The 23785-nt window shown below is 41.1% G+C and overlaps 2 protein-coding genes across 3 annotated transcripts in view; one reads left to right on the top strand and one right to left on the bottom strand.

Moving 5' to 3' along the window:
• Window positions 1-233, bottom strand: part of cryzl1 (crystallin, zeta (quinone reductase)-like 1) — a 55247-nt gene extending 55014 nt beyond the window's left edge. The window contains exon 1 of the mRNA XM_067993254.1: window positions 76-233. The gene's annotated coding sequence lies outside the window, so the exon portion shown is untranslated. The remainder of the gene's footprint in view (window positions 1-75) is intronic.
• The window catches only part of itsn1 (intersectin 1 (SH3 domain protein)), a 186724-nt gene continuing 162951 nt past the window's right edge, over window positions 13-23785 (top strand). Inside the window, exon 1 of one of the 2 annotated variants that reach the window (XM_067993251.1) lies at window positions 13-256. The gene's annotated coding sequence lies outside the window, so the exon portion shown is untranslated. The remainder of the gene's footprint in view (window positions 257-23785) is intronic. The other variant, XM_067993250.1, reaches the window with a different exon arrangement.

The following is a 23785-nucleotide window of genomic DNA, read 5'->3' as shown; positions in this document are numbered from 1 at the left end:
CGCAGGGGGAGGCCTTTTGGGTAACGGCAGTGGCGGGGGGGGGAGAGGGAGGAGAAAGCAGTGTGAGAGCGTTACCTTCAGACACTAGGCAACGGGCGGAGAGGGGCGGCTCCTCCTGGTTCTCCCCACACGCTCTGGTCTCACACCGTTTATTAACGGCAGATCGAGAAGTCACCTCGCCTCAAAAGGACACGGGGAGATAGCAAGCAGCAGCCGCCGCCGAGGAGCGGCACTCCGCCAGCCCTTCCGAGATGAGGTAAGCGGCTCTCCTCCCAGCGCTGCAATGGCTCTGTTTGCAGCCAGGGGATTACTGCCTCTTATTTTTAGGACTGCTTGATGCAAGGATTTTTTTTGTAACTCATTTGTGCTCAGCCTTAAGTGTATGTGTGTGTATATATATATATGCAGTTCTCTTAGATTTTTGTGTGTTTTAAAAGTAAGGGTGAGTCAGTTATCATTGCTGTGAAGGAGGGGAAAGGACTTGGGGAGGGGGATGAGGTTATTTATTGAATGTTATTGTGGTGGTGATTTTTTTTGTTTGAATTGCCTGGTGTCACTTGGACTATGGGGTGATTGCAATGTAAAACGTGGTGGGATCAAGGATAATTTAGACTTTCTCTGTTTCTCTTTCCCTCCTTTTCCCGTTTCCAGCTCCTCTGGCGCAGAGTGGATTGGGCCCAGGGAGAAGAGGATATTAAGTGTAATCCGATACAAATGTTTTTGGACCATTATAAGGAGCGGGCAGTCTGGTTTTTTTTTTATGTTGCTGTTGCTTGATGTAACGAGTATTTTTTTTATATATTTCGTTGCTTGATTTTTTTTTTGCAAACGTGAAGAGCAGTATATGCAAACGTAAATGGTTGTAGATCTCTTTTGCAGTTTTTATTAAGTGTATCGAGCAGCATTTAATGCAGAAATGAGAAAATCCAAAGCATGCTGTTTCGTTTGAGCTAATTGAGAATGAGGAGTAAATGAATACTACAGAACAGCATTACAGGATTTGTTGGTTTCTAAAGTCGTGGTGGGTTCTGCGGCCATTCGAATATTTAAAAAAAAAATTGAACTCTCCAAGTCTAAAAATGTCTGGTCCCGGCGGTTAATTAAATACAATCAATGAGTAGCATCTCCGATCATATTTGTTTAGCACTGAAATTTGAACGTGGTTGTCATCTGGAAAAGGGTTTTAGAGATGTTAGTTGCATTCAGCGAAATCTGAAATTTAGCATTGTATTAAACGTAATGAATTCTTGAACTAAAAGAGTAACCACCTTGAGATTAGGTTAGATTAGAATTGTGGTCATTAATCATGATGATGCAACTGACAATATAACCTGGTGAGTCTTGGCGAATAAACTACTGTACAGTAAGATTTATTGCTTAGGTCGCATGCTGTTTGAGTATTAATGAACTGGGAAGTAAGTGTATGTAAATTGGATTTTATAAAAGCAATGATTTGAGTTAGCAATCAACATTGTGATCAGACAATTTGGAGTGTGCTAAGAACTCAGGTGTATGCATGCACATTTAGATGTAATTATTGTCCTTATATCTTGTATCTCTAACTACATTGTGAAAAAAATATTCAAGTCGTATTGTAAAAAAAATCTTTGTGATAACTAAACTTTGACATATAGAGAAATGGGTTTCAGATTGAGTTTTAAGATAGAGCCACATAAATGCTGTCAGAATATTTATGAAAAGGTATGTGGAACACAAGAATCAAAATTCTAAATGAATATTTTAAGTATACTAGAGGTTTTAAAATGCTGCGCTAATCAATGTTTCAGTACGAATCTTGTGATTTTTAGAGAAAAAAGGCTGTTCATTTCTCAGCATTAAAGATCAGAATAATTTCTGAAGTTTACAAAGTTGATTCAAAGACTTTGACTGACAAAGTGCAATTTGAAATTGTATTGCCAATACTGAAAAAGTTTCAGTTAAATGTAAAGTTTTGATCATTCTTTTTGGAACAGTTGTGCATCACTAAGATTGTTAACCTAATTTCTCAAAGCCTTGTGCTAGCTTTATCAATACCGTCAACTCATTTAAAAAAATACTTGGATGTGCACCTGAAGAGCCATGACCTGCAGGGCTATGGACCAAATGTGGGAAAGTGGGATTAGGTTGGGTGGCTCATTTCTCAGCTGGCACGGACACGATGGCCGAATGGCCTCCTTCTGTGCTGTAAATTTTCTATGATTCTATGATCCAGCTTCCAGTTGTAATCAACTATAGTATGTTTACATTTTGCTCTCAATTATTTACTGTTCTTTCCTCTTGAAATCTATTTATGCCACGCATCTTCCCTGGCAGAGAGTGTCATTTGGAGACTCGTACAATTCTGTTAGTGTGGCTGTAAAAAGGAAACCATAAAGCGTGAGGAAGCATAGGGGCCTGTAGTTTTTCCTCACTCTTTGTTGGAGTGCCTGGATTGCACTTGACAACTCCTCATGAGAACATTTCTAAAATTGGACAACTTTTCCCTGTGTATTGGGAGATCATGAATTTCCAATTTATTCTCATTGTGCTGTATTGTTTCAAATGTACATTAAACCCAAGCAGAAAATATGGTTTTAAAAAATCCATTATATGGATTGGGTTTACCATTTTGTTGTGTGTTCCACAGGGCCAGTATTTTTTCATTTGGTCAAATAATTTGGGCTGTGGAGAGAATTGGTTGAAGCTAATGTTTTTTAGGCATTACGTTTATATTGACAATTGAGGCTAAAGTGAGAAGTAAATTTAAGTTAAAACTTAAGTTTGTGAACAGGAATACAACAGGGTGCTCGGTAAAGAGACCAGAGCTTTACAATTCACATTGTAGCTTTGTTTACTGGAGACTTCGGTACTCCTTATAAAGGCATAATATGTGGCAACATGTGCACCAGTAAGTGAAGCATTTAATCATTGTTACTGCTGTGCACAGAAGCCATGTCAGAAGTAGTTGAATGCATTTACAATTAGATGTGGCATATAAATGAATAGATAGGAGATTCAATTGGTAGTTAACTATAGAAACCCATGAGGCAAACACGAATGTTATTTCTAATAAATGCAGTATTATCTTTTGTGTGGATATAGCCATAAGAACCTTAGGAGCTGAGATCCTGTAGGAATTGTGCAAAATGGAATTTATATTTCTACAGTTAACAGTGGCTATTGGATAAGCTGAAATATTTAACTTCTGATGGTGTGAGCTGACACTTCCTTTTTAAAAAAAAATTATGCTTTGCCCCTTTTTAAGTTTCTATCTTTTGAATTTTTTTCCCTGCGTGTCAGTGCTGGGAATGGAACACTTTCCCCCTCACTTTTTTGGCGGCTTGTGTCAGTATGCAGAACTACCTGGTTGACTGCAGTATTTTCCATAGATTTAGAGATATGAGGGTGGAGGCTTCTTCTACTTTGCCCCAAGAATACTTAAGTAAGTGCATGAACTCTCAATTCCACAAGAGCATTCTTACTGTATCAGTGTGAAATTTCCAGTTTATTAATACAGGCATTTTTGAGGCTGTACTGTCAGTCAATTTATTTCTGAATTATGGGCAGTTGTGTATCTATCTTGCCAGTCTGGATTCAACCGGCCCCTTACATACAGATATTTGGATTTCCTGTGGCATTACTTAGTGAGTTGGAGTCTTACCTCTGTCTGCCATCTTCATGCAGCAGGGTGCATCTGTCCTTTCCTTCCTGTGTCTTTGTCTTGTATTTTTCTCCCCTTCTGTGTGTTTTCTGGTCCCACTCCTCTGCTTCTCTCTTGATAGACTTCATATTTTTATTTCTTCCCTTTTGCTCCTCTCTGACGATCTTGTGATTCAATCATATTAATTCTGACTCTATTGTTTAGGATGGTGAGTCAGGAGTCAGGAGGGGGATCCAGCCAGGACCATAAGCTGGCTTTCAAGTCATAGGTGTGGGGAGGGATCCAACCAGGGTCCCAGGATAGGAACTGGAGGGGCTCTAGCTAGCACAATAAATCAATATGAAGGGGATGGAGCTGTGGTGCTATGCTGCAGAAACTGGGAGGAATGAAAGTATATTGGAAATTGGAACATGACCAGTTTCAATCTGACATCCAAGTGTAATGGAAATTATGTTAAGTTTCTGTAAGTACAAGAAATGTGTGAACATGACTTTTTTTTAATGTATGGATATATTCACAAAAGTGGTCCTGACAACACTGCCTGGGGCACTTCACTAGCCACTGCCTACCAGTCTGAACAACCTCAATTTACCACAAGCTGTCTACCTGCCTGCCTTTCAACCATTTCTAGCTATACTACCACTTATGTTATAGACCTTAATTTCCTCAACCATTTTTTCTGAGGCACTTTATAAAATGATTTCTGGAAGTCCAGTAAACTATCTCTGTATATAGTATTCCACCTCACCCACTCCCCTTGTTCTTTTCCATATTTTTGAAAAACTTTACAAAGCATTACACTGGGTCAATCAAACATGAAGTGCTCCAACTGCTCGATAGAATTTGCTCCCTAAACCCCTCTGTCTCAATGCCTTTGATCACTCCTCCTTCGTTTGGCTCAGTATCTATTTTCCTCACACTTCTGTAAAGTGCAGTAGGATGTTTTTCCGTATTAAAGGTGCTATGTAAATGCATGTGATCTCATGAGTGACTGAGGGTAATTACTCTGAGAGTAACAGAGGTGTTTGATAAAAATGCAGGAAATTGTGTCTCCAACGTTATCTGCAACTCTGACCAAATGTTGCTTGTGAAGCTTAGAGCTGACCCTGTCGATATTGTCATCATTGAAGTTTGCATGCCCACAGGCGACCAGCCTGAGGAAGAAGTGGATAAAATCTATGATCAAATAGCAGAACTGATAGATGCCGAGAAAGGAAATGACTGTTGTTGTGGGGTACTGGAACAGTGTCATGAGAAAAGGTAAAGATGAGTCTGTGATCGGTAGCTATGGATGTAGAAATAGAAGGGGAGAGAAATAGAGTTTTGTAAGAAAAGGGTTGCCAATACCTGGTTTGAACACCACAGAAGAAGATGGTATACATGGGAAAAAAACCTGGAGACACAATGGTAAATGCATGTAGTGGTCGTAGTCGGAGTGATGACATCTTGATGAAACAGATACTGCAGTAGTGTAAAGAATGCTGCTAGTTAACCTGCTGCAGATGCTGATTCAGATCACAAGTTGTGAAGCTTCTTTGAGTAAAGAATGGTACATATAGGAGAAAGTGGACTTTGGAAGAGTTGAAAGGCAAAGCTGGGTTAAGATTCAGGAAAGAGATTGATAGTGAAGAAAACGAAGGGTAAGAAAATACCAAATAAGTGTAAACGAGAGATGGTGTGTTGGCAGAAAGAGGCAATTGGGGAAAGGACTGAGCAAACTGAGTCTAAGTCTAATAAAGGGAAAAGAAATAATGAAATGCTGGTGAAAGTGAATGAAGGAAACACAGAAGAGGGCAAAAAACATGCAGGGAATTTAACAATGAGCTCGAGAGAGAGAGAGACTGATAAGGCCAGAGAAATTTGCCTCGAGGGACAATGTGAGCAATCAAAAATAGAGATGGACAACTATTGACTGACCCAGTTGAAGTATGGAAGAGATCGTGGGAATATGTTGAACTGTGTTCCAAAGAGGAAAAGCCAGTTGACATTGAAAGGGAAGAGGAGGTGGAAGCTGATTTATATGGGCCCTGAAGTCCTTGAGTGTGAAATGAGGATTGCAATAAGTGAGCTCAAGAATGGAAAGGCCACAGGCATTAATGAGATTCCAGCAGAATTAAACAAACGCATGGGAGAAAGTCAACAAACAAACTCATTGAACATACGAACATAAGAAATAGGAGCAGGAGTAGGCTATACGGCCCCTCGAGCCTGCTCCACCATTCACTCGGATCATGGCTGATCTTCAACCTCAACTCCACTTTCCAGCCAATCCCCATATCCCTTGATTTCCCCTAGAGGGTCCAAAAATCTATCCATCTCAGCCTTGAATATATTCAATGACTCAGCATCCACAACCCTCTGGAGTAAAGAATTCCAAAGATTCGCAACCCTCTGCATGAAGAAATTCCTCCTCATCTCAGTCTTGAATAGCTGACCCCATATCCTGCGATTATGCCCCCTAGTTCTAGACTGTCTAGCCAGGGGAAACAATCTCTCAGCATCTACCCTCTCAAGCCCCCTCAAAATCTTTTGAGTTTAGAAGGAGACTTCATTGATACATGAGTATAAGCCCATTCTACTCAACCTCTCTTCATAGGACAACCCTCTCGTCCCAGGAATTAATCTAGTGAACCTTCGTTGCACCGCCCGAGGGCAAGTATATCCTTCCTTAGATAAGGAGACCAAAACTGTACACAGTACTCCATTGCTTTGTGTAAAGTCACATACTTGAAAGGGGAATGGCATAAAGATTTCATTAAAATAATCATATCTTTTGGGGGTGGGGGGGGAAGAAAAGCTAAATGCTTGCAAATTTGCCGAGTTTCATACCATCAGTTTGATTCCATATGCCTCAAAGATTATGCTCCGATTACTTTCAAGAAGGAAGTGGAACAGTATCTTTGCAAAATCCAAATTGATCTTTGCTGAGGTTGGGGAACAAGAGAGGCAATTGGGATAGAGTACTGTGCGAGAGGAGTATAGGACGTAATCATGTGCATTTGCTTTGTAGATTTTGAAAAAGCCTTTGATAGTAAAATGGAGGTACTGAATTTGTGTGGATTGGAAAGATAGACACCTTTTTATAAAGGCTTTGTACTTGGGATAAACTGCAAATATTAGGGTAGCAGATGGAGAGCCAGAATCAGCTGTGATTGGAAGAGGAGTGCAACAAGGATGCTGCTCATCATCCATGTTGTTCAATGTGAATGCAGAAACAATGGTAAGAGAAATGCTTAAACAGGTAGAGGAACGAGTGAAAGTTAGAGGTCAGCTAGTGAAAGCTGTCAGATTTGCTAATGACACAGCCTGCTTAGCAAGAACCTTGAATGGACTATATTTGGTAGATAGCCTCAATGCTGCAGCTATGGAATGAAGATCAGTATCAGCATGACCAAAGTTATGAAGGTTGCTAGGAATGCAGGTGAAAGTTTTAATAAATGAGGGACAGTTGGACCTGGGGAGACAATGTAAATATATGGGGAAGTATGGATGACTGAAGACAGCAGATGTGCTAAGGAGGTGAGAGGAGTACAATGGGAAAAGTTGCAATTAATAGAAGGCAAAAATTATTGACTGGAGAACTGAAGAAAAGATCAGTATAGAGTTTGATATGGAGTATGGTGCTGAAACGTGGACACTGAGGAAAGAGGAGGTCAGGCTTCTAAAGAGCTTTGAGATGTGGGTTTGGTAAATGCATGGAGAAAATGATGGATAGACAAAAGTAATTAGCAGGTGTTGACAATTATGCAAGATTAATGTCGTTTTGTTATCAGAAAAAAATACATGAATTAGATTGGGGAAGTGCTGAGAGGGGATGGGATGTTGAAAGAGGTATTAGAAGGGTGATGGAAGGGAAAAAGATCAAGGGGGAAGAAAAGGAGGATACTTCTGGACCACCTGAAGAATAAGAGATCGTATAGAGAGAAGCACAAGACAGAGTGCCATAATTTGCTGTAATGACATCTGTCTTTAGACATGCCCTTGCACGCTTAGGTTTTTAAATTTTTTGCTTGGCAAGTTGCTGAAAGTGCAAGTTATAATGATACAGCGAGGGAAACAGGGTATCTGGGACATGAGTGAACAGGGCAAGCAACTGTGTATCTCCTCAACCAAGCAGATTGAAGAATTGTGAAATGAATAGCGCAAGGACTGAGAAGGAAGTGTGAATTCAATGTCAAATCAGGTACAAAAAGAGCAATAGAGAGGGATAGAAAGGTTGCTTAGAGAGAGAAAAAAAAAAGACAGGAAGGAAAAGTAGAAAAAAAATGTAAAAAACTTTAAGTTTGACATTTTTAAAACTTCCAACATCAATTAAAACCTGAAGGAATGAGACGCCACACTAGTAATAGTTGATTTTGCAGAGCCAGAGAGGTTGATTGGCAGTGATTAAATGTTATCACGTCATTAAAAGGGTACTTGCACGTCAAGACTTAACTGTCTGTGGTGAGTTTAGTTCACATCTCCCATGCAAATACAGCAACTTCACACCTTTCAATGGTGAGGCAGACAGCGAGATGCAGTTTTCACGAAGCTAACAGCGGAGCAGCGCAACTTGGACAGCAACTTTTGGATATTCGCGTTTAACCGTACATCTGTCCCTCGCCTGAAGTTGCTGTACCATTTATGCATAAATAACGGCGAGTGCCATTAGCCTCACTGTTATTTTGCCAACAAATTTTGGCCCATTGTGGTTTGGAGAGAATTGTGCTAGAACCTGCCTTATGCAGACGACTGATCATAAATGCATCTAGTGGTAGGATTATTGGTTCCATATCCAACGATTTAAATGATCTTGTTTCTCCATCCTATCTGCAAACCAGTGAGGCATCTGAACTTTCATCCTTGTTTTCCAATGCTAATTTAATGTTGATAACTCATGAGACAACACACAATTGGACTATAACTGATTCTCTTTTGTCCTTTTCAAATTTTCCCTCCAATTTTCTTCCCCCTTCCTCTCTCTCAAACTCCTGAAAACATTGACTCTTTGCTGGTACAGTTCCATGTATTCTCTTTTTAAGGTGCATCTAGATAGTTAATGCTTAAGTTTGTTGTTGCCTGGTATCAAATTGTACAACCAGAAAATACAAGAAATGTACAGCAAGACAGTTGGTATCTTTTTTTTAAAAAAAGGTAAATATATATCATCTGAATTTTAAAGATTTGTTCCTTTTTTATTTGAGAAATGCCTGTTGGATATGTGTGTGTATGCGCTCTCTTGCTCTCAAGCCTGTAATTCATGTTGGCTTTTGATTACTTGGGAAGTGGCTCTCCAATGTGTCTCAAGCGACCATTCTTGCATTGAGTCCACAGCACAGGAACCGGCCATTCGGCCCAACTGGTCTATGCCAGTGTTTATGCTCCACATGAGCCTCCTCCCTCCCAACTTTATCTACCCCGATCAGCATACCCTTTTATTCCTTTCTCCCTTATGTATTTATCTAGCTCCCCCTTAAATGCATCTATGCTATTTGCCTCAACTACTCTTTGTGGTCACGTGTTCCACATTCGTGCTACTCCTTGGGTAAAGAGGTTTCTTCTGAATTCCCTATTGGATTTATTAGTGACTATCTTATATTTATGATCTCGAATGTTGGATTCCCCCACAAGTGAAAACATTTTCACCACCTCTACCATATCAAACCCATTCATTATCTTAAAGACCTCTTATCAGGTCCCCCTCAGCCTTTTCTTTTCTGGAGAAAAGAGCCCCAGCCTGTTTAGTCTTTCTTGGTAAGTATATTCTCTGTTATGATATCATCCTTGAGTTGCTACCCTTCACCCCTAGTCTGTTTTCTGCTACCTGTCCCCTGACTCCACATGCTCTGACTTCAGTCTTGAGTCCACATTGCAGTACCTTTATTGAAGGCCTTTTGAAAATCCAAATATATTACATCTACATTAACCTTGTCTACTCTTTCTGTTACTTCAAAGAATTCATTAAGGTTGGTCAAGCATGACTTTCCCTTCTGAAATCTGTGCTGACCATTCTTCATTATATTTTTGTTGTTTAGTTGTTTTTCTCTGACATCTTTGAATAAAGATTCCATTATCTTTCCTAAAAACTGACTGGTCTATAGTTCCCTTGACTTCTTGTATCGCCCTTTTTAAAAATAGGAATAACGTTAGTTGTCTGCTGGTCCTCTAGCACTATTCCCTTTTCTAATGAATTTTTATGTCTATGTAATAGTGCCTGTGCTATCTCCTCCCTAACTTTTTTTTAATATGCGTGGTTGCGTTCCATTCAGACCAGGGGTTTAATCCTCTCCAAATCTGATTAGTTTATCAATTATTTCCTCCCTTTCTTAAATACCTTTTGTACCTTTTCTTGATCTCCTCTTCTAATGTCATACTGACTTTAAGTCTCCCAAATACTGAGGCAAAGTAACTATTCAGTATTTCTGCCATTTCGCTGTCATTATTTGTGAGTATCTTGTGCATCCCTCTGGCTCTATCCTGATTTTTCTTTTGTTACTTATGTATCTGTAGAATACTTTACTATTTCTTTTTATATTCCTTGATAATTTAATTTCATAGTTCCTCTTTGCTTTCTTAATTGTTCTTTTGACATTCTTCCTAATCTCTTTGTAGTCTCTTTTTTTTTGTCATCCTTTTCTTTATTGTGCATGTACATAGAGTAGGCCATTTATGGTTTCAATTTTACTTGTATCTCTTTATTCATCCATGGTGTGTTCTATTACTGGCTATTTGCTCTTGTGTTTTCAGGAGAAATATATTCCTCTAACACTATTGATCACTGTTTCAAATATTTCCCACTGCTATTCTATCTCAACATTTCTTCCACTTTACCTTCCCTAGTTCCTTTCTCATCCCCTCAAAATTAACTTTTTTCCAATCTATTACTTTGATCTTTGTCTTACTTATGTCTTTATCATTCATTATTTTAAACCTTGTTCAATCATTATTTTAAACCTTGTTATGATCGCGATTGCCTGGACATTCCCCTACGCTTACTTCTCATCTGCTCCGGTTCATTTCCCATTACTCGATCCAGCAGTGATTCCTCTCGTTGGGTTTCTCACATACTGGGTAAGGAAGGAGCCATGTACACACTGTTTAAAAACCCCATTCCTCTTTCTCCTGTTCCAACTTCTTGTCAGTTTATTTGAGGGGAGTTGAAATCTCCCATGATTATTATTTGATGTTTTTTACTAATTTTATAGGTTTGCCTACATATTTCTTCCACTTCCCTTCCACTATTAGGTGGTCTGTAGAATACCCCTATTATCGTGATCGATCATTTCTTACCTTTGTCTCAATCCATATGGATTCTGTTTCTATCTAAATATTACTTGTCTTTTTTTTTCTAATGCCATTACGTTGTCTCTAATTAGTACAGCTACCCCACCCCTTCCTTCTCAGTCCTTTCTGAATACATTTTATCCTGCAATATTTAACTGCCAGTCCTGTTCTTTATGTAGCCATGTTTGTTATCTTACTACATCTGGCTCCTCGCTACGAATTATTGCCACCAGTACCCTGTTTTGTTTTGGATGCTGTGCACATTGTTATACAGGCAATTTAATTTGATTTTAATTGTTCCCCTCACTTTATTTTTGTCATTTTGTACTCGTGTTCTACAACTGTACTTGAGCTCTGTTCCCTAGCCATCAACTTCACCCCTCTCCCTAACCAATGAGGCTGAACCAGACTGTTTGCAACCGTGGCACTCTATTTGACACTGAGATGAGTGTCCGACCACATATCCACTCCATCACCAAGACCACCTACTTCCACCTCTGTATTATCGCCTGTCTCTGCCCCTGCCTCAGCTCATATGCTCAAACCCTCAAACTTGCATTTGTTATTTCTAGATTCGACTATTCCAATGCTCTCCTGGCTGGCCTCCCATCTTCCATCCTCCATAAACTTGAGCTCATCCAAAACTCTGCTGCCCATATCCTAACTCTCACCAAGTCCTGGTCACCTATCACCCCTGTGCTTGCTGACCTACATTGGCTCCCGATCTGGGAACACCGCAATTTTAAAAAAAATTCTCATCCTTGTTTTCAAATCCCTCCCAGGCCTCTCCCCACCCTATCTCTGTCACCTCCTCCAGCCCTACATCCCTCCGATTCGTGCCTCTTGTGCATCCCTGATTTTAATCGCTCCACCATTGGTGGCCGTGCCTTTATCTACCTAGGCCCCAAGCTCTGGCAGTCTCTTCCTAAATCTCTCTGCCTTTCTCCCTTTTAAGAGGCTCCTTTAAACCTACCTCTTTGACCAAGCTTTTGGTTACCTGTCCTAATATCTCTTATGTGGTTTGGTGTCAAATTTTGTTTGATAAAGCTCCTGTGAAACGCCTTGGGACGTTTTACTACGCTAAAAGTGCTATAAAAATGCAAGTTGTTCCTTACTCTCATCTTTTATCTTTAAACTTACGTTAGTTTCATCAGATCCCTTCTCTTCTCCCCACCCCCCCCCCCCCCCCCCCCATCTTACCAGTTCAAAGTCCTATCAACGGCCCTATTTATCCTTTCCTGGTCACATTCCAGTTCAGGTGGAGCCTGTCCAAGCAGTACAGCTCCTTCCTGCGCCAGTGCTGGTGCCAGTGTCCCATGACTACCTCTCCTTGGTTCCCCTTACCCTGCTGACTAACAGTCACCCGCTCCCATTCCTGTACCTGTGCTTTTCTCTGAGGCGTGACTGTACTCTGGTGAAAACTATCCCAAAATTCGGGACAGTCTCACTGTCCACAAGCTCCCACATGTCACATCCCGTCACATAGCTGGCACTGCCTTTTCTAGTATTTATTTATTAGTATTAATTTAGTTCCAGATATAATACAATTAATTGAGATGAGGGTTATATTTGTGAGATGGATTTAGCTTGATTTCAGGTTAATTTGTAGCTGATTAGCCCTGTTTTTTATTTATTTCTTTATTTCTGTAACTCCTATTTATTTATGTATACCAGCTTTTAATTTGATGAGATTCAGAACCCTTTAATGTTAGTTTCCTCTATTTAGTTAATTTTATTCCCTTAGATCTGATTAATAAATTAAACACTTAACTACAATTCCTCGGGCTGCACCGCTGCTCCCTCTGCTCTGAAGTCACTTTTTCAAATTCAGAATTTTTTTTTTTAGATTTTTCCTTATGCTCATTTCATTGCCGCTCCTCTTGGCCACCTCTCCCTCGTGCACTCTGGCCTCCTCTCGGCCGCCTTGCCCAATCTTCCTGAGTTTAATCAGTGAGTGTTGGTGAGGTACTACTATTTTTCTTTTACAGTTTTCCTAAGGCAGTGGATGCTGAAGTTAAGTGCAGTTGCATTTTATCCCCTCCACTGATATCCCAGCTGTAGTTGGCTATCCCAGCACGAACCAGGGCTGAAAACCTGAGTAACACTGCTGGCTCGTATGACATGGTGCATGTGTACACGGACCAGGTTACTTTACTGTTTTTTTTAAAAGTTGACTGAAATTTCAGTTTGTTTGGTTTTCAAGGAGCTGAAAACTTTTACAACCATTGTCTTTGTCCTACATTTGATATTAAACCCTGAAGTTTCTAAGTTGGGCAGGGAAAGAGGTTAAGGTATTATTATTCTGCTTACCTGATTGCAAGGTTACAGGAATTCTAAAATTCACTCAACATTTTTTTGTTGACTTAGCAAGTTTAGGGAACATAGCAGGTTTTTCTTTTTGTTTTCTTTACTCAGGTCACAGCACAGGGCAAATGTAGAGCAAAGCTGCTTCTGCTTTCTGTCAACAATGTACCTTAATTCCAACCTCATGAGCATTCCCTAGTGCAGCGGTAGAAATTTTTCCACATTAGAACTTGCATTTCTTTAGTGCTTTTTATTTGCAGTTAAATGTCTCGCACAAAATGTCAAGGAAAAAAATGAGAGTGCATGCCAGGCAGGAGGGAAAACAGTGAGGATTAACAGGTGAGCGAGGGCAAAGTCGCAGTGGAAGAGTTTTAATGACGTTTTTGAAAGCAGGCAGGTAGTAAAGCGAAGGGAACTAGATGGAAATCCAGAGGACAGGCAGTGTAGTGGCTGAACGAGCAGCCACCAATGGTATAGCAGGGGGAGCAAGGACAAGGAGTAATACTGAGGGTTTGCCACTCCAATACCATTTTAATATTTTAAGTCTTAAAATTCTCCCCTGAACTGCAATTTTTCCTAGATTAGAGATTTTTTTATTCTTAGCTTATCCCTTTTGCACATGGAATTAGTCTTGTCACTCTTCTCTGCGTATATCCTTTTCAATACCAGTGTACCATTGTAGTGGTACGGTGACCAGAACCAAACACTGTGCATTGTACAGCCTTAGCACAAGCTTATACTATTTTGTTGTATGTTCCAGCATTCTTAATTTCTTTAATTGCCTAGGCAATCTGGTGAAACAATGAAAGTGATGAGTCAACTATTACTCTAGGCCTCTCGCTAAGTCACCTTGAGCTCATTCGGTTCTATTCGTTGTATACCTATGATTCATTTTTTTTCAACTAAGGGACTTTCAGTTTGAACCTGCGTAAAATGACTTGGCAATATAGATGAAACATCTCTCTAAATTGGATAACCCCCAGCTACTGATGTGAACACATATCTCCACTGGTTAGTCACTACTGGAAGTAGTGGTTGAGTGCCTTGTTGAGCTGCTGTCACAAGCAATGGAAGGTGGAGATCATAGTAATTTAAGAGTTAATTGGGTTTACTGTGAGTTTTTCCCCCTTTTCTTCCAGTTCTCTCATCTCTGCTGAAGATATAGATTCCCTGCTGAGGTATGGTTCTGCAAGCGTCTTCTGGTATCTTTCAAGTGCCTATTCTTCATATGAGACTTAATAGTGTAGGTCAGCAAGGCTGATCTTTGTGTGTGCAGCCATGTACTTCCAGCAGGGATTATTGGATACTGAATAGAAGTATGCAAACTAGGCTTATTTTTCCCCTTTCCTGACCTAGGGTACTGGAACTATTTGTAGCATCTCCACCAATGCTCAGTACAAGGCCATTATGCTGTCAGTATGTGACGATTAGTGTGAAAGAGTGGGTAGGAGTAATGATCTTGGGATACCATGTGAAGCACAAAAATATGTTTTGGTGCAAAGCTGAAACGTTGAATATGGTTGCTTCAATCGGGTAGTATATCAGCATGAGATGAATTTTTAAAAGCAATTTTTTAAAACTCAATTGTTTTAACAGTCCAAATGAATACAGGGAAAATAATTCTAGCGCCTTCTCCTGTGGTGGGAAGCCGGGGTGGGCGCAGGAGGGTGCAGGCGATGCGGCAATGTAGATGAGATCACTGGACAGCAAAGAGCAACCCGTGTTTTTTTTTCTCAGTCCAGGGAAGTTTGTCAATTGTTGTCGCCCAGCTGAGTGCTGCAAACTGCAGACCAGGAATCAGCATGGCTGTTGTACATGAAGTGCAATTGCTTACTGAGGTAAAGATAATTTGTAAATACATTGTAGTCAGTGGATATTGAGCATTACTGGTGCAGTTCGTTTCCCAAAATAATTGTAAAAAGACCTTACTAAAATTTAGGATATTTCCAGAGGAAAGAAGGAACTTGCTTTTATGTAGCGCCTTTCATGACCTCAGGGCGTCCCAAAGTGCGTTACAGCCAATTAAGTACTTCTGAAGTATATTCACTGTTTTAATGACTAGCTTGGATGTAGAGGAGGAAATGCTTAGAATTGCACTGATCTGATGAAATGTGAGAGCTTCCAAAAAAAACTCAAACAATTTTACTTCAATTATTTTTACAAAGGAATTTATTTAAAAGTTTAAGTTAAAATGTAATTTGACCAATATACTAATTTAACCAAAGTATCAAGTCTTGTTTATTTTTCAGCAACTGAGATTTAACCTGTCGTGTTTACCTCCTTGATTTACAATTGTGTTCAGCAGTCCGAATGCTGTCTCAAATATCAACATTTGTTTTGGAAAGCGCCATGGAAGTATTGGGTCAAGCTGCAAGGTCATAGAAAACGCCTGCGTTTCTATAACATTGTGCATTTTTTATTTTTATTTCAGAAGTGAAGTATGGTTCGTTCTAATGAAAAGGTTATCGCCTATGTATACAATCAAATCTGTAATTACTCTGGTTTAGGATTACTTAATTGAGCTTGCATAAGTAACAATTGTATATATTTTTTTTCATCAGAGGATTAGTTTTAAACAGAACAAACACAAGTGTCATCTGAGGTTGATCAGGCTCTTAAGGGAGAAACAAAACTTTTGACTTCACCACCTGGATGAAATGGATCCCAGGCTGTTAGGAGAAGCAAGGGAGGAAATAGCGGAAGCTCTGACCATCATTTTCAAATCTTCTCTGGCTACAGGCTTGGTGCCAGAGGACTGCTAATGTTGTACTGTTGTTTAAAAAGGGAGAAAAGGATAGACCGAGTAATTACAGGCCAGTAAGTCTTACCTCGGTGGTGGGCAAATTATTGGAAACAATTCTGAGGGACAGTATAATTGTCATATAGAAAGGCATGGATTAATCGAGGACAGTCAGCATGGATTTGTTAAGGGAAAGTAGTGTCTGACTAACTTGATTGAATTTTTTGAGGAGGGTCAATGAGGGTAGCATGTTTCATGTAGCCTACATGGATTTCAGCAAGGCTTTTGACAAGGTCCCACGTGGCAGACTGGTCAGAAAAGTAAAAGCCCATGGGATTTAAAGGAAAGTGGCAAGTTGGATCCAAAATTGGCTCAGTGGCAGGAAGCAAAGGGTAATGGTCACTGGGTGTTTTTGTGACTGGAAGGCTGTTTCCACAGGGTTCAGTACTAGGCCCCTTGCTTTTTGTGGTGTATATATAAATGATTTAGACCTAAATGTAGGGGGCATGATTAAGAAGTTTGCAGATGATACAAAAGTTGGCCGTGTGGTTGATAGTGAGGAGGAAAGCTGTAGACTGCAGGAAGATGTCAGGGAACCTTGGATGTCAGGGGATATACGAGAATGGATTAGGAAAAAAAGGAGGGCTTTTGGCAGATACAAAAGGCTAAAGACAGAGGAAGCCCGAGAGGCGTACAAGAAGTGCAGGGGGATACTTAAAAAAGAAATTAGGAGATCAAGGAGGGGCCATGAAATAACACTGGTGAGCAAAATAAAGGAAAATCCTAAGATGTTTTATAAGTATATTAAGGGTAAGAGGATGACTAGGGAAAAAATAGGGCCCATTAGGGACAAAAATGGCAATATGTGTGTGGAGCCGGCAGATGAATTTTTTGCATCTGTTTTCACTATGGAGAAGGACGATGTAGACATAGAAATACGGCAGGGGGACTGTGATATACTCGAACATATTAACATCGAGCGGGAGGAGGTATTGGCGGTTTCAGCAGGCCTAAAAATGGATAAATCCCCAGGCCCGGACGAAATGTATCCCAGGCTACTGTGTGAGGCAAAGGGGGAGATTGCGGGGGCTCTAACACATATATTCAGAACCTCTCTGGCCATAGAGGGTGTGCCAGAGGACTGGAGAACCGCTAATGTAATACCATTATTCAAGAAGGGGAGTAGGGAAAAACCGGGGAACTACAGGCCAGTGAGCCTAACATCAGTGGTAGGAAAATTATTGGAAAAAATTCTGAAGGACAAAATTAGTCTCCACTTGGAGAAGCAAGGATTAATCAGGGATAGTCAACATGGCTTTGTCAAGGGAAGATCATGTCTGACTAATTTGATTGAATTTTTTGAGGGGGTGACTAGGCGTGTGGATGAGGGTAACGCAGTGGATGTGGTATACATGGATTTCAGTAAGGCCTTCGATAAAGTCCCGCACAGGAGACTGGTCAAGAAGGTACGAGCCCATGGAGTCCAGGGTGCCTTGGCACTTTGGATACAAAACTGGCTTAGTGGCAGAAGGCAGAGGGTGATGGTCGAAGGTTGTTTTTGTGACTGGAAGCCTGTGGCCAGTGGGGTACCACAGGGATCGGTGCTGGGTCCCTTGCTGTTTGTGGTCTACATTAATGACTTGGATATGAATGTAAAAGGTATGATCAGTAAGTTCGCTGATGATACAAAGATTGGTAGGGTGGTAAATAGTGAGGAGGATAGCCTCAGTCTGCAGGACGATATAGATGGGTTGGTCAGATGGGCGGAACAGTGGCAAATGGAATTTAACCCGGAAAAGTGCGAGGTGATGCACTTTGGAGGGACTAACAAGGCAAGGGAATACACAATGAATAGGAAGACCCTAGGCAAGACAGAGGGTCAGAGGGATCTTGGTGTGCAAGTTCACAGATCCCTGAAGGCGGCGGAACAGGTAGATAAGGTGGTAAAGAAGGCATATGGGATACTTGCCTTTATTAGCCGAGGCATAGAATATAAGAGCAAGGAGGTTATGATGGAGCTGTATAAAACACTGGTTAGGCCACAGCTGGAGTACTGTGTGCAGTTCTGGTCGCCGCACTACAGGAAGGATGTGATCGCTTTGGAGAGGGTGCAGAGGAGATTCACCAGGATGTTACCAGGGCTGGAGCGCTTCAGCTATGGAGAGAGACTGGGAAGATTGGGTTTGTTTTCCTTGGAGCAGAGGAGGCTGAGGGGGGACATGATTGAGGTGTACAAAATTGAGGGGCACAGATAGGATGGATACTAAGGAGCTTTTTCCCTTCGTTGAGGGTTCTATAACAAGGGGGCATAGATTCAAGGTAAAAGGCGGGAGGTTTAGAGGGGATTTGAGAAAGAACTTTTTCACCCAGAGGGTGATTGGAGTCTGGAACTCACTGCCTGAAAGGGTTGTGGAGGCAGGAACCCTCACAACATTCAAGAAGCATTTGGATGAGCACTTGAAATGCCATAGCATACAAGGCTACGGACCAAATGCTGGAATATGGGATTAGATTGGACAGGGCTTGATGGCCGGCGCGGACACGATGGGCCGAAGGGCCTCTGTCCGTGCTGTATAACTCTGACTATGACTCTATGACTAGTAAGGTGGGCAGAAAAGTGGCAAATGGAATTCAAACTGGAGAAGTGTGAGGTAATGCATTTGGGGAGGGCAAACAAATACACAATGAGAGGTGTGGAGGAAGTGAAGGATGTTGGAGTGCATGTCCACAGATCCATGAAGGTAGCAGGACAAGTGGATAAGGTGTTTAAAAAGGCATAGGGATACTTTCCCTTATTAGTCGAGGCATAAAATGTAAGAGCAGGGAGGTTATGCTAGACCTGTATAAAACACTAGGCTTGAGTACATTTCTAGTCACCACATTACAGGAAAGATATGATTGCACTAGAGAGGGTGTAGAGGACATTTATGAGGAAGTTGCCAGGACTGGAGAATTTTAGCTATGAAGAAAGATTGGATAGGCTGGGGTTGTTTTCTTTGGAACAGAGGAGGCTGAGGGGAGGTTCAATTGAGGTCTATAAAATTGGGGGGCCTCGATAGAGGGGATAGGGAGGACCTATTTCCCTTAGAGGTCAACAACCAGGGGACATAGATTTAAAGTAATTGGTGGAAGGATTAGAGGGGAGCTGAGGAAAAATGTTTTCGCCTAGAGGGTGGTGGGGGTCTGGAACTGAGGGTGGTCGAGGCAGAAACCCTCAACTCATTTAAAAAGTACTTGGATATGCACTTGAAGTGCCGTAACCTACAGGGCTACAGATCAAGTGCTAGAAATTTGGATTAAGATGGAGAGCTGTTTTTCAGCTGGCATGGACACGATTAGCCGAATGGCCTCCTTCTGTGCTGTAACTTTGATGATTCTATGAAGGATTCCTGTGATGAGCAATGGAGACTTTCATTTACTGCATCCTGGTTGGTTCAGGTTTGCCATGCATTTAAAGCCTAAGAACATAAGAAATAGGAGCAGGAGTAGGCCATCCAGCCCCTCGAGTCTGCTCCGGCATTCAACAAGACCATGGCTGATCTCCTACCTCAATGCCATTTTCCTCACTATCCCCATATCCCTTGATGCCTTTAATATCTAGAAATCTATCGATCTCTGTTTTGAATGTACTCAATGACTGAGCCTCCACAGCCCTCTGGGGTAGAGAATTCCAAAGATTCACCACCCTCTGAATGAAGAAATTTCCCCTCCTCTCAGTCCTAAATGGCCTACCCTTCATTCTGAGACTATGATCCCTGGTTCTAGATGCCCCAGCCAGGGGAAACATCCTCCTTGCATCTACCCTGTTGAGCCCTGTAAGAATTTTGTATGTTTCAATGAGATCACCTCTCATTCGTCTAAACTCTAGAGAATACAGGCCAAGTCTACTCAACCTCTCCTCATTCGACAATCCTGCCACCCCAGGAATCAGGCTGGTGAACCTTCATTGCACTCCCTCTATGGCAAATATATTCTTTCTTAGGTAAGGAGACCAAAATTGTGCACAATACTCCAGGTGTGGTCTTAATTGCAGTAAGACATCTTTACTCCTGTATACAAATCCTCTTGAAATAAAGGCGAACATACCATTTGCCTTCCTAATTGCTTGCTGCAACTGCATGTTAGCTTTCAGTGACTCATGTAGAAGGACACCCAGGTCCCTTTTGAACATCAACATTTCCCAATCTCTTAGCATTTAAAAAAAATACTCTGCATTTCTATTTTTCCTACCAAAGTCGATTACTTCACATTTTTCCACATTATATTCCATCTGCCGTGTTCTTGCCCACTTAGCTTGTCTATATCCCCTTGAAGCCTCTTTGCATCCTCCTCACAACTCACATTCCCACCCAGTTTTGTGTCATCGGCAAACTTGGAAATATTACATTTGGTCCCCTCATCCAAATCATTGATATAGCATGGTGAAAGCTCCAATAATTTTCCCTAAAAATATGCAGAGGAACCACACAGTCGATGCTTTTACTTGACAGGAACGTAGCTGATTGTAACCTGCAGATCATCCTGTTAGCTGCATTCCATAGTGTAAACAAGCCCAGGTCCTCAGAATTGACGTCATTGTGGACCCACGACAACATGTCTCTACAATTCTGATGCCAGGGTAAGGTTTTAGTTAAATAAATGTGGGCAGCCTGTTTTGCGCATTGGGAGTTTACATGTAAAAGTAGACCATGGTACGCATACATCGTTCTGACTGAAAGAGGGGAAAGTGGCACATGGAGGTCCATCTCTTGAAGCAGGTTGCGGTGTTAGTGCAGAGTGAAAGTGCTTCCAAAGTCACCTGTATGATGTTACTATTTCCCACAGCTGCTATGTTTTTCTTGGGTTTAAAAAAAACAGGAAATACTCGGCAAGTCAGGCAGCATCTGTGGAGAAAGAAACATTTAACGTTTTAGGCTAATAATTTTTCGTCAGAACTTGTTTTGCATGGGGTCTGGAGAAGGAGAGAATGGGGCTTCTGTAAGTTTGTAGCGCCAAATTTTGGCTAGTTTTGTGCTGATGTCTTTGCGCATCAAGAAATAGACTGAGACTGCTTCAGATTTTTGAGCCGAGGATTAATTCAGATCTGAAGGTCTGGGCTGGATTGAATTTGAAGCAATGCAGAATGTGTCAATGGTATTAGGCACAAGATAATGAACATTATAGAACAAAAGTTTGTACCATGAGGATTTGTTTAATTATAAAAGCTGCTTAGTAAACTTGAAATAAAAACAGAAAATGCTGGAAAAGCTCAGCAAGTGAGGCAGCATCTGTGGAGAAAGAAACAGTTAATGTTTCAGGTGGACGACCTTTCATCAGAACTGAAAGATGTTCAAGTTAAAGTTTTTAAAGAAGTACAGAGCCAGGGAAAGGTGGGGAAGAAAGAACAAAAGCGAAGGTCTGTGATAGGTTAGAGGGCAAAGGTGATTAAATGACAAAAGGGATGATGGTGCAAGGCAAGGAGGGTGGTAATGGGACAAGTGAAAAAACAGAAGATTGATCTGAGTAGGTGTCAATGGCAACAGCAGAACCATTACCAGCACTTGATGTCTGAAAAAATGGGCAAATGTAAGGAATCTTACAACACCAGGTTATAGTCCAACAGTTTTATTTCAAAATCACAAGTCTCTCTCTCTCTCTCTCTCTCTCTCTCTCTGCCTGCCTTTGGGTTCTGACCGTTTGTGTATTCGGTGGTCCTGTGTGGTGGTGTCTCTCTGTCTGAACACTATTCGACTCCTTTGATTGCCTTGACAACGGGCAGTTGGAATGATTATCTGTAATCACCAGGCATTGTTCTCTGACTATATATGCAGTACCTTCCATGGAATCCCACGCTCACCTGACGAAGGAGAAAGCCTCCGAAAGCTTGTGATTTTCCAATAAAACTGTTGGACTATAACCTGGTGTTGTAAGATTCCTTACATTTGTCCACCCCAGTCCATCACCGGCATCTCCACATCATGAAAAAATGGGAGCAGTGGTTATGATCTGAAGTTACTGAAATCAAAGTTGAGTCCAGAAGAGTAAAGTACCTAATCGAAAGATGGGGTCCTGTTCCTCAAGTAAACTTGAAACACTTATAGTGTGATTATTTCTCCCCCCCCACCCCTCAACCAAAGCCAGTTTCTTTGAGCAAACCTTAGTTCAACACTTGGTGCAATAAATACATTACTGCTGCACTGCATTCTTTGAGGCTAGGCTTAGAACTGGGCATGTGGCCTCTTAAGGTGCTTTTATCGTGTGCGGGTGCTATTGAATGTTGTATAGTTCACCCACAGTCAGTGGTCGTCGAAGGAAATTTCCGTGCAGCCCATGGCAGCGGGGGCTCTTCTTTGCAAGGCCTCATGTCAAAACAATATGCTGAGCTGGCTCAGTACATCATTCTGCTCATAGTCACAGTACGAGCATGCTGACATGTGAGACCGGCTGATTGTGAATTTCTAGGCTTGGCATATCCAATTCCCTCTCCCACCTGCACTCATCCATTTCTTAACATAAGTGCGGGAGATCGACCTCAGAAGTTAGTCTGTGTCTCTCCCAAAACCTGCGTTACATGTAAAAGGGCCTTAAATTCTTCCTGTAAAACAAGTATCCACAGGAGAAATTGAAAGCTAATGTCTGCACAGTTTAGCAGAAGTTAACTTTCACTATTGTGTAATGGGAAATTTAAGTAGTGATGCACAATATATACCTAATGCAGTTGCTTCAACTGTATTAGTCACTTTCAATGAAAAACCAGTTTTGCGGGATACTTTTATCAATGGTATAGTAAAATGGAAGTGCATTGTTCCAAGTCTTCATTGTTGAAACATGTTTTAATGGTTTAGTCTCATAATGAATGACACAACGAACAGCACTACCAAGTGTTGATTTAGTTCTTAACTTTTTGTCACAGCAAATGTTCCTGTTTTCAAGTACCAGTGACTAAGTAGTGCCAGAGGCTTTTGAAATCCCTGGTTTGGTAATGCCTGTGGTTGAGAGCTTATCTAGCAAGTAGCTGCGCTGTATAGACCATGAATGTCTTGAGGTTGCATGACCTCACTTAGTTGATCTCAGCTAGGCTAGCATTATAGACACGGCAGTTGGTCTCCAAGCTCCAGGATTAGAGAATGAAGAGTTGACCAGTGTCCTTGCTCCTAATTGGTTTCTTGACTCCCATTAGAGGACAGGTTTGGGAAGAGCTGTGATTTCCTCCATCGTTGAATAGACTAGTGGCACTCATTGCCAAGACTTGCACATGAATAATTGGGAAGGGTAATGGAAGGAGATAACGGAACTTTATCCCAAGAAGGAGTCTGTGCTTTCAGAAGGGGAGGAAGAATTGGTGAGAAGAAATTGCTTGGTACTTATTTTCTTACATAATATTTAATTAATAATGTTTAATTAACATTTAATTTAATTAATGTTCCCTTCAGTTAATGGAAGGGAGAAGTAATAGGTTTTTTCAATTTTAATTTTTTAAAAAAGATTTTAATTCTTTGTAAGTTTTAGTTTTTCTGTTTCCACACCACATGCTATCTGAGAACAGGCACTTAAGATTGCTTTTCTGAATTAGCAGGAATGAGGGGTGCAAGAGTTTTCTTTGAGATAATGCTTCCGACCGTGTAACTGAAACTGGCAACTCAGTGTGTGGGGACTAATGGGCAGAAATCCACATTTCATAGTATCAGTGTTGGCTTAGTCAGGAAGTCTAGCGTTTTAAGCCCCATTCCAGTGATTTGAGACCATAATCTCGGCTGCGATTTTTTTGAATGCCACTATATAAATGTAAGTTTGTTCGCTCATTTGTTTCCTACAGCTATCTTTTCATGATGCAGCGGAGGTAGTGCTCCACTGCATGT

This window comes from Heptranchias perlo, chromosome 11, assembly GCF_035084215.1.
Source record: "Heptranchias perlo isolate sHepPer1 chromosome 11, sHepPer1.hap1, whole genome shotgun sequence".
Classification (NCBI taxonomy): Eukaryota; Metazoa; Chordata; class Chondrichthyes; order Hexanchiformes; family Hexanchidae; genus Heptranchias; species Heptranchias perlo.
This window is presented reverse-complemented; position numbering and strand designations above follow the sequence as displayed.